General features: G+C 38.8%; 1 pseudogene; it reads right to left on the minus strand.

Moving 5' to 3' along the window:
* Positions 1-337: 337 nt before the first annotated feature.
* Positions 338-13,333, minus strand: part of LOC112310560 (probable ATP-dependent RNA helicase DDX53) — a 59,916-nt pseudogene continuing 46,920 nt past the window's right edge.

Consider the following 13,333-nt stretch of genomic DNA (forward strand, 5'->3'; position numbering starts at 1 on the left):
AGTGATGTACATCACAGATTTAGAACAAATATTTCATAAACTTATATGTAACCCCAAAAAACCAAACCGAAACAAACAAACAAACAAACAAACAAACAAAATAACCTGAATAGCCTCAGCAATCTTGAGAAAGAAGAACAAAGTTGGAAGGATCACAATACCTGGTATCAAACTGTACTTCAAGGCCACTGTAATCAGAATAGTCTGAAACTGGCATAAGAACAGACACATGGATCAATGGAGCAGAATAGAGAGCCCAGAAATAAACCCATGTCTCTATGGTCAATTAATATTTGACAAAGGGGACATAGCATACAATGGAGTTAAAATAGCCTCTTCAACAAATGGTGTGGGGAGAACTGGAATGATACATGCAAAAAAAGCCATCTAATGCTTGCCCATGTTTTTTGTGTTCTCTGTACCCATGCAGTGACTGTACAGGTAGGCTTTGGATGCTTATATCACTGGATGAATCATCAGCAACAAGTTTTCTGCTGGCAAACACAATGGCTTTGTGTTTTGGCAACACACTCTACAGGATCAGGAATTATGGATAAAAGATAGTTTCTCTTCTTCTGTTCTAATTATTATACTTTGCTTCACTGTATTATAGCAACCAGATCCAGAGTACCAACATAAACAATTATAGACTCTTTCAAATGCGATTGTGCCAGTCAACAAATGGTATCTGGCCAGTTGTACTGTTCATAACAGTCTGTTGGTCCAGGCACACATCTAATAAAATCTTCATTATCTGCTGCTGAAATCCTAGATCTAGCATTTTATCAGCTTCATCTAAGAGGAAGTAGGTGATGCTTCTTAAGTTGACAAAGTTATTCTTGCAGATCATTCAGTTGCTCAGGAGTTACAATGATGATATCTATCCCTTTGGCAACGTCTTTTACTCATTCTTTTCTATTTCTACCACCATATATACAAATACTTTTAAGATTTTTATATGAATACTTAGAACATTCAGTTTCCACCTGAAGATCTAATTCTCCAGGCATTGTAAGGACTAGCCTGCCAGGACAATTGCTTTGTTCTCTAGGTTGAGAATTGGTGTGAATAATCCCAGACAATAAATAAGACAATGATTTGCCTGTTCCAGTTTGGGTGACTCCTATAATATCTATCCTTTGTAGATTAATTTGCCATGCCTGTGATTGAATTGATGTTGGCTGTTGAAATCCTGTTTTTTAAGTGTTTTTCATCAAGTTAGGATAATCCTGGAAAGCACCTTCAAATTTACAAGTCGGTTTGGAGGTAGAACGTTTTTTTGCCATCTTTCAAGTCATTACACATAATACTGAAATTTTCCTTTATCCAAATGTCTACCTACACTTAAGACAGGAAACTTGTTGCTTCAGATTCTATGTCAAAGTTTTTTTTTTTTTTTTTAAAGGAAAATGTACAGGGAACCAATAGTGATGAGAAGGAAACTGGGACTCAAATCAATGGTATGGACCAGAAGGAAGAAACAAACATCCAACCAGAAAAGAATGAAGAAACAAGAACTTGGAAAAATGAGGAGAGGCTTAGGAACCTCCAGGACACCTTAAAACATTCCAACATCCGAATTATAGGGGTGCCAGAAGGAGAAGAGGAAGAACAAAAAATTGAAAACTTATTTGAACAAATAATGGAGAACTTCCCCAGTCTGGCAAAGGAAATAGACTTCCGGGAAGTCCAGGAAGCTCAGAGAGTCCCAAAGAAGCTGGACCCAAGGAGGAACACAACAAGGCACATCATAATTACATTACCCAGGATTAAACGCAAGGACCTACATCCAAGATTACTGTATCCAGCAAAGCTATCATTTAGAATGGAAGGGAAGATCAAGTGCTTCTCAGATAAGGTCAAGTTAAAGAAGCTCATCATCACCAAGCCCTTATTATATGAAATGTTAAAGGGAGTTACCTAAGAAAAAGAAGATCAAAAATAGGAACAGTAAAAATGACAGCAAACTCACAGTTATTAACGACCACACATAAAACAAAAACGAGAGCAAACTAGTCAAACAACTAGAACATGAGGGTTGTCAATAAGGGAGTGGGAGAGGGGGGTAAAGGTACAGAGAATAAATAGCATAGATGATAGGTGGAAAGTAGACAGGGGGAGGGTAAAAATAGTGTAGGAAATGTAGAAGCCAAAGAACTTATAAGTATGACCCATGGACGTGAACTATGGGGGGGGGAAATGTGGGAGGGAGGGGCGTGGGCAGGATGGAGTGGAGTGGGGGGGGAAATGGGACAACTGTAATAGCATAATCAATAAATATATTTTTTAAAAAATTGGTGGTAAATCTGCCCATCTTTTTCCAGTCTGCAACTTCTGCCCTAATTTGATCCCAGTCTATCAATGACTGAACTTCTCTAACAATGTTATCTGTGGTTAAATCTCTTCCAACAGAGGGTTGGGATGCAGCATTATCTGAATTGTAGTTTCCTTCTTTTATAGCTTGCCTTTGCTTTCTTTGCCTTACCTCCTTACTGCCAAAAATTTTTACCTCTGAGTTGAAATCAACCTTTATGATCTGCATTTTGGTGTTTCTCACACTCTAGATGTCCTTTATTTTTGATCCGTGGTGATAAATCACTGTACAGACCACACTGTTTTTCTTTCTTTTTTTAAAATTAAAAAAAAATTTATTCAGTTACAATTGTCTGCATTTTCTCCTCATCCCTCCACCCCACCCCAGCCAATCCCAACCCCCCCTCCCCACTCCCCCCTGGTTTTGTCCTTGTGTCCCCTATAGTAGCTCCTGTAGACCCCCCTACCCACTATCCCCTCCCCACTGTTTTTCTTAATTTAAAGGCAAGAGCAGGTTCTCAGGGACCAGTGGCCCTAGGCTCCAGGTGGCTGGAGGAGTCAACCCAGTCCCCACCTCTGATCCCTCTGCAGTCTCTGCCTCCATTGCCATTCTTGCAGGCCCTGCCAGCCCTGAGATTGCTTAGAGTCAGCTCCACCCTCTTCTGCCCTGGGACCCAAGCCAGTGCTGTGTGGCAGAGTTTGCACAGACCTCTCCTTGCTTACTTCGGGTTGGGAGATGTAGCCTGAGGTCTCTTTCTCTTTTGACTCTTTCCTTAAAAAATTATTTTATTGTTGTTCAAGTACAGTTGTCTGCACTTACCCCCACCATACCCCCTCCAACCAGCCATCCTCACCTCCCTCCTCTGATTCCACCCCCCTTGGTTTTGACCATGGGTCCTTTACAGTTGTTCATGAAAGTCCTTCCCCTCTTTCCCCCCATTATTCCCTCTCAACTTCCCTCTGGTTACTGTCAGATTATTCTTAATTTCAATGTCTCTGGTTATATTTTCTTGCTTGTTTGTTTTGTTGAATAAGTCCCACTTAAAGGTGAGATCATATGGTATTTGTCTTTAACTGCCTGGCTAATTTCACTTAGCATAATGCTCTCCAGTTCCATCCATGCCGTCACAAAGGGTAGGAGCCCCTTCTTTCTTTGTGCTGCATAGTATTCCATTGTGTAAATGTACCATAGTTTTTTGATCCATTCATTTACTGATGGGCACTCAGGTGGCTTCCAGCACTTGCCTATTGTAAATTGTGCTGCTATGAATATTGGGGTGCATAGGTTCTTATGGATTGGTATTTCAGGGTTCTTAGGATATAATCCTAACATTGGAATTGCTGGGTCAAAGGGCAGTTCCATTTTTAGTTTTCTCAGGAAATTCCATACTGTTTTCCACAGTGGACTCACCAGTCTGCATTCCCACCAACAGTGCACCAGGATTGCCTTTTCTCCACATCCTCTCCAACACTTGCTGTTTATTGTTTCATTTATGATGGCCATTCTCACCAGTACGAAGTGGTATGTCATTGTGGTTTTAATTTGCATCTCTCTGATGACTGGTGATACTGAGCATCCTTCCATATGTCTCTGGGCCCTCTGTATGTCCTACTTGGAGAAGTGTCTGTTCAGGTCTTTTGCCCATTTTTTAATTGTATTATTTGTCTTCCTGGAGTGGGGACATGTGAGTTCTTTATATATTTTTGAGATCAAACCCTTGTCCTACGTATCATTGGCAAATGTTTTCCCATACTGTTGGTTCTCTTTTCATTTTAATGCTGTTTTCTTTAGGCTTGCAGAAGCTTTTTATTTTGATGAGGTCCCATTTGTTTATTCTTTCCTTTATGTCCCTTGCTTTAGGGGACATCTCGGTGAAGATATTGCTGCATGTAATATCTGAGATTTTCCTGCCTATGTGGTCCTCTAGGAGTTTTATATTGTCATGACTTATATTTAAGTATTTTATCCACCTTGAATTTATTTTTTGTGTATGGTGTAAGTTGGTGATCGAGTTTCATTTTTTTATATGTAGCTGTCCAGGTCTCCCAACACCATTTATTGAAGAGGCTATTTTTTACTCCATTTTATGCTTCTGCCCCCTTTGTCAAATATTAATTGACCATAGAGACTTGCATTTATTTGTGATATCTCTATTCTGTTCCATTGGTCTATGTGTCTGTTCTTATTTCAGTACCAGGCTGTTTTGATTACAGTGGCCTTGTAATACAGTTTGATATCAGGTGGAAATGACATGATAGGATACATAGAAAATCCTGTAGACTCTATCAAAAATCTATTCGACCTGTAAATAAATTTGGCATAACAGCAGTATACAAAATCAATATTCAGAAATCAAAGGCATTTTTGTACACCAACAATGAAATATCAGAAGGAGAAATCTGTTTTGACTCTTGAGCAGCAGACCTTACTGCCTGTCTTATACATAGCTATATAGTGTTACCTAGGGAAACGTTTAATAGGATTTCAGGGAGGAGATTTGATGGTATGACCAATAAGAGGTCTGGGACTAGGGAGAGGTAAAGCAGGCACCTCTGAGGCAAAATTTAAAGTGACACTCACACCCAGGGGCTGACACTTTATAGGAGCTTGAAATTGAGTGTTTTCTCATCATCTGTGTCATAGGTACCTGAATTGTTCACCTCACACTAGTACTAGTTCAGGTTGGGATCAGACTTGAACCATGCTTTGAGCTTATCTGCATAGCCTTTTTTATAAGCCAATTATTTCCATAAGAAGAAAAACTCATGGATTTTAAAATATCAGCTTGTTTCAGTAAGTTTCTTTCTGTATAACAATAGTTGATCTAAATAAATTCAATTCCCTGTACTCTACGGTAACTTAAATTATACCATCAGAATTCAATAGTGCATGCTTAGGGATGGCACTTTGACACTGATTCTTTGGCTAAACTCCAACGTTTGTATAGGCAGCTTCTAGATATTGTTTCAGGGATGCTGATTAAATGAGGGGTAGAGTGGGATCTAAGGAACCTTAGGGAATGTTTTCAATAGTTTGCTAGTTTTCTCAGTGCCTCAATTTTTTTCTTTCTCTGTGGTTTCGTAGATTTACAGATCTTAGAACTGAAAGACCACATAGAAGTCATGTGTTAGGTGGAATGTAGAAGACACCATGGCAGCAATCTAGGCAGGTTGATATCCTGCTTCTATTTAAACAGTCCCAGAGGCCAGGAGCTCACTTTGTGTTTGGTAGTAGGTAGGAATGAGTGGCCAGGGGGGAAATAAAGGCAGGGCTCTCACCATTACAATCTAACAAAGAACTTAATACTGGAGGCTAGAAGTAGGAGGAAAACATGTCTCATCAATTAACTCAGCAGTGCTGAGCCACGTTTGATGAGATTGCCAGGTGTCCCAAGCATCACAAGCAAAATACCTTAGGAGAAAGGGGGTTTAGTCCGTGAGATCCTATGCTGGGAAAGGGAGCTTCTGTAGTGATTTCACTAAGACAAAGAACCTTTACTAACTGAGAAAGAAAACCTCTGTAGCTGTACATTATTCCCAAGGCAGAGAATGAGGGAGGCCTAGAAGCTGACTAAGGTATATAAGCCCTGAACCCCAATAGTCAGCTGTAGCTTCAGCTCATGTGTATAGAACAAACTCACTAACTTACTAACAATTCTTTTCTCTATATGTGGGGAATTTGAAGTAGCTGCGTGCCTGCTTGCAGCTTTGGGCTTCCGTGTTTCATAAATAGACTTGCCATTTCATTTCCATTATACATGTTTGTCTCTCACTTGAATCCTTGCCTGATGGGTGAGACAAGAACCAAGGCAGGGGAAAGGGCCTCTTGACTTGGCTCTCTCTCTCCCCATCCGTAACAGTTGCTTCAAGGATATCCACTCCATAAATAGGCATTTTAATGGTTACAAAGATGGTATTGAACTTAAATATGCCACCTCTTGTTTCCTTAGGTCCTCCAAATTCTTATTTAGACACAGGATAACAATATGAGTAAGACCTAGTGCCTGCCCTAAGGAGCTTACCATCTAGTAATACTTAAAGTATTCCATAAGATATTCCAGGACAGAAGCCATGACTTCTGCTTTTTAGTCCCTACTTAAAACTGGAAACACAAGATGTGGTGAAGTAAGAATTTATTTAATTGAATTTGGTTGGATTTTGTCTGAAAAATATAGTTTTCTATGTTCACTCCTTAGCAAGCAATGCAATGCATAGGAAAATGCCAGTATCCTGTGGCTTGACACCTGGACCTTAAAGTGAGGATCCGCACTCTGCTCCTCTCAGCCTCCCAGATGAAGAGTTGACAATCTCACCGCCCACCCCCTGTCCTGGGCTTCTCCTGCTCAATCCCCACTCCCTTTCTTTTGCTCTGTGTCCTGTTGATGGTTATATTTGTGTATAATTATTATTATAGTATTATTAATATTATATATTTTAAAATTTGGATTCTCACTTTGGAGAGAAGAATGCTCTCATCCCCTCTTTCTGCATCCCCTGCCATTTTCACTGGCTGCGGGAGCTTTATTGTAGGAAGGGATGGGACACTTTGTACATCGTACACATATGCTGCAGGAGGGGGTGGGGTCAATGGGCCTTTCGGAAACTACAGGTGCCAAGCCCTTCATGCAGAGCCCTCCTACCCCGTCCCCCAAATAGAGGGAAATAACCAAACAACTATCAAACAACAAAACCATAAAGTTGGCTTGATGGTGGGTTTCTGTTTTAGGGGAAAGTGAGGCAGAGGTTCTGTAAAGGGTTTCTGCTTCTGGGCTGTTTCTGTGGCCACAAGCACATGGGGCAGAGTACTCAGGCCTGGCCCCCACATGCCCCCACATACACACAACACTCTCACTGATTCTTGTGTGACTGTGCCTCCAAGGTGTGGGGCTGCTGGCTGAGCTTTTGGGCTGGGAAGGCTGTCTGGGAATCTGAGGCTGGGGGAAGGTTTTGAGATGGGGCCCCTATGAAGCACATTTGGAGAGAAAGAGCCACGAGGAGAGGCCTGAGGAGGGACAGAGTGCTGGGGCTAGGGATGAGTCAGGGTCCCTTCCCTTTCTCAGAATTTTCTCTAAGATACACAGTAAATAACTCCCTGTCCCTGTAAAGCTGGCCACAAAGCACAGGGACAACTGGGGAAAGGCCCTTGAGTGAGGTGACTCAGTGGGAGTGGACCTTGGTCACTCCAGGGTGCCTGAGGACTGGAACCTTTGCATCCACCAGCAAGTGTGAGTGAGGGGACTTGTTCTTCCTTGCAATACACATCCCCAGAGGAGTGGTTGTTGGGATGGGGCTGTGAGGATGGGAGAGGGGACTGGGAGGTTTGCAGAAAACCTGCCTCCCTTCTTTCCTCCTTGGCCCCTCTCACCAGCCCTCTTCCCTGCTCCTTCCACTTCTGAACTGCTGTGGACCCCACCTTCCTGCTCTTGGCACCCTCATTGTTCGGCTACCTCTTTCCAACCACCCCCAGGCTGCATCCTACCTTCCCTCTTGGCTACTGTATTTGTAAATAGCAACCTTTGGAAAATGTTAGCAGTGTAACAGTCCAGGAACTTTTGTTGTTGTTGTTGTTGTTGTTGTTGTATTGATATGAAATTAGGTTCTATTTTTGTCAAAGTATATTGTAATAATAATGATTCAAATGCCAAAATAAAAAGAAATTCCAGTATCCTAAGACTGCACCAAGTTTGATTTCTTGATGAAGCATCCCAAACAATTTCAAATGCCAATGGATGACATGTGTGTGTGTGTGTGTGTGTATTCTTTTATTGGTAGGAAATTATCAACTATGTTAACATGTTCCCTGGGCAATTTCAGCTTTACTATTAGTGGCTCATTAATCATCTGTTTAGATGTGTTTACTCACACTTGCTGGTGTACATGACCTTCTTTTCTTGTATGTGAAGTCTCAAAGAGGCATGACCATTTCTTCCCCATCTATTTTATTCTGATCTGAACTGTGTTGTCTCCAGAGAAGAGCATGGAGTCACATAGGTATTCTAGTTTCCCAACCTTTCCCCACCCACTGGCAAATTGAATTGTTTGTTATTGTGGAATTCATAGCAACTAATCCTTTATAAACTCTCTACAGCAAAATGTTACTTTCCAGAGCCCTCATTTATTAGCAACCCACTGATGAAGGTAACACTGGCCAAACCAAGAGTTCATGCTTTGGTTTTTGCCAAATTAAAGACCCTAAAAAAGCAGAGCAATGTGGGGATTCAGAAGTGTATTTCCGGTAAAAATGAAATGGGTCACATAAAATTTACCTGCTGCCTAAGTAACTGCAGTGTTTCATAAATTTCCATATAAAATTCTGGCTTGCGTTCATCCCTCTTTTTAAATCCTCTCATTGGAGTGATAAACTTGTGGGCAAAGAAACAATTTTTATTGTTATTTAAAGAAGTAGTTTAATTCCAACTATGAGGAAGGGACTGAGCCCATATCCAATATAAGCCAGCTGCAGTACTAATGTATGTGAAGTCATCTTTTTCTTTCTCTAGGCAACCGAGCATATATGGGTCTTATGATTCATCTTGGCAAAATGCTTGTTTTGAATTGATGGGCTTGTCCAGTAGCAATTTGTTACATTGACACTTTTCCTTGCACACTTACGAAGAGATAGTTATTTGCAGATACATTGTCTTCCTCTTCACTGAGGACCTGTTTTGCTCTTGGTATTTTTCAGATGACATGAAAAGAATGGAAAAATTTAGGCCTGAACTGAAGGTCACAATTGATTGATTGGCTGAAAACCAGCCTTGGATGTACAGATTAGATGGTAGATCTTGCTGAAAACTTCATATTTCTCTCTCTCCTTTCTCTATCTTACACACACGCAAACACAGAGAAACACACACAAACTAAAATAAAAATTTCTATGAAAATAGATTTTTTCTTTTAAATAGGACATATAATTTTTTACTTTGTACTTCTGTATTTATATATCTCTTCTGAAATCATCTTGTTCAGTTAGCATATTAGAGTACTTTAACGCTGGTTTATAAATTGTTTTTGTGCCCAAGTAAGATTGTGAGAAACTTATAATGATGAATGTGAAAAAAATTATATATATTATTTATATGTATAAATAATATAAATACATTATTTATAGTATATATAAAACATGTACTATGTATATAAAATTGCTAAACCTGTTTAACTTAGTGTCTGCAAATAATGATTACTGAATATAAATTTTGAATGTGAAGAAAATTAGACAAGTGTGTCGATAATTGTCTTCTGAAGCAGCTGAGTCTGATAAGCTCTGTGAGGAATAAACAAAAAAACAAACTGAAAACAAAAATGTTAATATGTTAGAACAATGTAGCTATTTTTGATTCAAGTGGGAAAAATAGGGTATATGTCAACTTTAGCAAAAACTTATGGTTGCTTAAATCAATATGAAAATGATTATATTTGTATAACAGCCTGATGTAATTTTGTGACATGACTCCCCTTTTGGAGTGCCTCAGTATCTGCAGGTCAGTCAACTCGAAGGGAAGCTCATCCCTGTCACTGAAAAAGATGATGGTGACAATCAAATATAGATCATCTGGGTAAGAGACCTCAACCTCCAGGCAACCAAGAGTGAAAGTGAACCTAGCTTAAATTGATTAGGCTTTCATGACTTCATGATGATAGATGGAAATCTACCAATTATACCATGGGGCAGAAATAATAATGACCATGTCTATTACTAAGTATAGAGAATATTTCTGGGTAACTAGGTATTCTCTATTCTCACAAACATTTTAAAAACTTTCTGGAGGACAATTTATTTTTTCCAGTGTTATTGAAATACAATTGGCATACAACACTGTATAAGTTTAAGGTATACAACTTAATGATGATATTGGTATGTAATATGAAATGATTACACAAGTTTAGTTAATATTTATCACCTCATATAATTACAAAAATATTTGGTCCTGAATAACATTCCATTGTACGTGCATATACCACATTTCCTTTATACATCCATCTGTCGATGGACGGTTAGATTGTTTCATATCTTGACTATTGTGAATAATGCTGCCATGAACACTGGAGTGCAGAGCAATCCCTTTGACATGGTGATTTTATTTGGTTATTTTATTTTATTTTATTTTATTTGACATGGTGATTTCATTTGGGTCATATGGCAGTTCTATTTATAATTTTTTTGAGAAATCTCCCTCCACATTGTTTTTCATAGTGGCTGCACCAATTTACATTCCCACCAACAATATACAAGGGTACCCTTTGCTCTATATCCTCCCAGTATTTATCTTTTGTCTTTTTTATGATGGCCATTACAACAGGCTTGAGGTAATATCTCATTGTAGTTTTTGATTTACATTTTTTTCTATTGATTAGGGATGCTGAGCACCTTTTCATGTACCTGTTAGCCATTTGACTATCTTTGGAAAAATGTCTACTTAGGACTTTTGCCCATTTTTAAATTAGATTATTTTTTGTTATTGAGTTGTATGAGTTCTTTATATTTCTTGAATATTAACTCCTTATCAAATATATGGTTTGCAAATATTTTCTCCCATTCTGTAGGTTACCTTTATATAAGTTATCCTCTTAACAACACCCTTCATTTTCCCTGTTCATAATCTAATTTTGAACCTTACTGATTATTGTAAAAATGTGTTGTTTCACCAAGAATTCATAGTTGAAAGTATTGTTAATTATTTTAACAGTATAATATATGTACTCACACTACATATATTAATTTACACTTATAGAGAGAAACTATGTATTGAATTTCAGAAATTCAGAAATTTATGATATTCAACCATGCCCCTCAGTATAAAGTTTCAACAGACATCCCTGATTACTCCTTTAGAGTGTTTTGGTACATTTACTTTACAGAATTTGTATGTTTTCTGGTAGTCTTTTACTGGTTTTATTAGCCCATGCTTTTCATCTTCCTCTGGATTTTAAAGTTCTTGAAATCAGAAGGTACATATTTCTACTTCTCCTGAGTGCTTCAGTGGATTAAATTAAAGAAGAAAGAGGAAGGAGAAAGTTACTGCTGAACCACAATATGCCCGCCAAAGCCAGAGTGGGGATTGGGGAGAGGTGATGTTAAAAGGTAAATTTACTTGAAACTGTGAGGTAATTTTAACACATCTGTCTCAGTTTTTATCTGGGGAAGAGTTCAATTAAAATGATTTGGCTTCTTTAAGGCTCTTAATATCCATTAAGAAGTATAAAATAGGGTGGTGAACAAATCATATCTGTCTAGGGTTAAAGTTCAAACCTTCTCAATGATGCTGATTTATTGAACACTTTAACCTTGTGGACTGTGAATCTTGTTCAACTACTTAGCAATTTATGACCTACCTGATACTCCCCACCATAGCCAGCCCCTTGAACTTAACCTATTTCTTGCCTACTTAGATCTATAGATCTCCCACTTATTTAATGGAAAATAGAGTGCTAGTACCTCCTGACCAGCCACATCTTTTTGTCAACTATACCTCAGGTAACAAAAGCTGAAATGGTCAGTTGCACATTTTGAGTTAATCCATGTGCAGGAAGATTAAGTAGTGGTTTGTTTGGGAAATGCTAACATAGATTAAGGGGGAGGCATCATGATTTTAATAATATTTACTTTATAAGATGGATAATACTATTAAAGAGTGATTCCATACACAGGGCTTGGCAGATAACAATAAGCACACAGTAAATACTATTCTGTTCTTTGTAATTTTTTTTCTAAATTCCTTATGTGTTCCTGCCTAAGATCTGAAATGGTAAAACTCTCTGATAATAATCATACACACTTGCACACACACAAGCACACACACATGTGCATACTCACGCACTACTTTGAAGATCCATTCCCTTTCCCACATTTGTCTAAATAAAAGCTGCTGCAATGGCCAGAGATGAATGGTTAGTGCCTTGATCCTTAAACATCAGTAGGCACTTACAAATTGCCTCTTACAATATTTATGTGCTTATTGGCTAATGCTGTAGTTTGTTTTTACAAAGATAATATCAAAACCATAGTGATTGAGTGCCAGATACCTCATACTTTTCTGTTTCATCAATTATTCAGTGAAATCTATGCACATTAATGTTCATAGCAGCACAATTTACAATAGCCAAGTGCTGGAAGCAACCATCAGTAAATGAGTGGATCAAAAAACTGTGGTACATTTACACAATGGAATACTATGCAGCAGAAAGAAAGAAGGAGCTCCCACCTTTCTCAACAGCATGGATGGAACTGGAGAGCATTATGCTAAGTGAAATAAACCAGGCGGTGAAAGACAAATACCATATGATCTCACCTATAAGTAGGGCTTAATCAACAAAATAAACAAGCAAGCAAAAAGTAGAGACATTGAAGTAAAGAACAAACTGGTAGTAACCAGAGGTGTGGGGATGGGGGATAAGGGGGAAAAGAAGGGGAAAGGCAATCATGGAACATGTATAAAGGACCTATGGACAAAGCCAACATGGGGAAGGATGGAGGGTGGGAGGTGGGGGTGGGTGGGGCAGGGGAAAGTGGTGGGGAGAAAATGGAGTCAATTGTACTTGAAGAACAATAAAAATAAAAGAGCTCTCAGTTGTGGTAACATGGAACAAATGAATGAAGTGCTCTTGAAACAGATGAACTACAATGTGACAGACCCCATAGATCAGAGCTGATGTTCCAAGAAGCTTTTTTTTTTCATATTTAGGGGTGATTTTTCATACTGAAAATTGGGCAAAGAAGGAGCACAATGACTGGTCAAAATAGAGCTTTATATCTGTGACTTACGACTATCGACACTTAAATGATCTATATATTACACGAACATATTACAGGCCCAGGGCACCTAATGCAAAGAAGATGTCATGTAAATAATTTATAGCCTATTGTATGGATGATGAATTGTCTTGTGTGCACACTCTTTCCAAATTGCAGACTAAACCAGAAACTTTCAGAGCCAAGGTTTCCATTCACTAAACCACTAATAGGGCCAACATTTTTCAGTTAGTTGGGTTAATTCCATATTCCCATCAGAAGAACACTTGG

This window comes from Desmodus rotundus, chromosome X (genome assembly GCF_022682495.2).
Source record: "Desmodus rotundus isolate HL8 chromosome X, HLdesRot8A.1, whole genome shotgun sequence".
Taxonomy (NCBI): Eukaryota; Metazoa; Chordata; class Mammalia; order Chiroptera; family Phyllostomidae; genus Desmodus; species Desmodus rotundus.